At 35.5% G+C, this 1,645-nt stretch overlaps 1 long non-coding RNA gene across 1 annotated transcript in view; it reads left to right on the forward strand.

The window, feature by feature from the left end:
- Positions 1-1,645, forward strand: part of LOC111085347 — a 9,462-nt gene that overhangs the window by 1,015 nt on the left and 6,802 nt on the right. The gene's annotated exons all lie outside the window — the stretch shown is intronic.

Consider the following 1,645-nt stretch of genomic DNA (forward strand, 5'->3'; position numbering starts at 1 on the left):
GTGTGTGTGTGTGGGGGGGGGGGGTTATACTTCTATGGTCATTCCCACTATTCATTTGGTAAAGGTAGATCAAGAGCTGGTGGTGGGTGCTGCCGGCAAGTTGCCTTCCAAATTAGGGACGGCCTTAGTAATCACAAACCAAACAAAAGCGAAATATTTCAAGTAAAACTGTTTATTTGATTTACTAGTTTTATAAAACCACAAAAAACAACTGTAAAAGAGATTGGACTTTATTATATAAAGATGAAGACAAGAATGTTTTCTCCCACACTTGAACTGCATAGCAACTAGAACTAAACTGAAGATAAAATCATAAATAATATTCAACGTTAAACTGGTACACAATTAAAAACAAGCAAACTTCTCTTAGGAAAGTCGAGCTAGCAAGATGTGAAGGCCAACTTTCACGAAAAAAGCACCAATTAGAAGACAGTGATGATTTAGAGAATAACACAGAAAACTCTCTACATCATTACATAGTTGTCGTAGTAAATAAATTACAATAAAGCGGTACTCAAATGACAAAATTATCTTTCTTTCTTTCTCTTTAGAGTAGATACAAGTCATGACGAAAAACATTACAGATCTTGATTAAAACTCAATAAAAACATAAAGTATTATGAGATTAATATCATTACAGGTAAAATACAAAATCTACATCATATGTTCACATCAAGGTAAGCTGAGCAATTTAACAAACCTGTTAGAATATAACTGAATAATCGAAACAATATAAGCGAGATTAAACCTTCTATATAACATATACATTAAATCAAATTTGTGTACACAAGTCCAAGATACACCAAACAGGAAACACACCTCCTTCACATATCACATGAATACAGTCGTAATACAATGGCCCTGCCTCCCAGTGGCATGTCTGCGAGCTTACAACGCAAGAAACCGGGTTTTGATACCCGTAGTGGGCAGAGCACAGATAGCTCATTGTGTAGCTTTCTGCTTAATTTACAAGCAAACAAACAATGACTCTCTAGTGGCACAGCGCATGTCTGTGGATTTGAAACGCTAGAAACCGGGTTTCGATACCCATGGTGGGCAGAGCACAGATAGCCCATTGTGCAGCTTTGTGCTTAACAAACAAACAAACAAACGTAATACAATGAAAACTAGTTTCAGGTGAGTGAAATACAACAATATCCAAGGTCATAGATAATAATCAGAATTAAAACAAATTAAATGCTTGAAACCCGTAACCACTGTGGTATTCTCAGATAAAACTGGAACCAACAGGTAATGATGAAATATGACCTATTATCTGAGACATGGACGTCTCACTAAATTGTTGACTTTGAATTTATAACATATAATAGAGTGAGTCATGACTCACGAGTTTGTCCAACTTTTGAAAACATTTACAGTGACAGTTTAGAATGAAAGGCAAACATTTATTAGTTTAATTAAGGGAAAGTACAAAATATTTGGGAAAGACAATGCTTCATTAATCTATTTAACTATTTCTTCAATAACTCACTTATCACTGCGTTTTAGAAAATTCTTCACTGCTTATTCCTTTTTACTAGAGGAAGAAAATAGACACTTACTCTTAATGGTGGTGGTGGTGGGTGGGGGGGGGGTGACGGGGGGTAGTTTGCTGTAATTTACATAGGTCTGAAATGAGATAAAC

This window comes from Limulus polyphemus, unplaced genomic scaffold, assembly GCF_000517525.1.
Source record: "Limulus polyphemus unplaced genomic scaffold, Limulus_polyphemus-2.1.2 Scaffold343, whole genome shotgun sequence".
NCBI classification, from domain to species: Eukaryota; Metazoa; Arthropoda; class Merostomata; order Xiphosura; family Limulidae; genus Limulus; species Limulus polyphemus.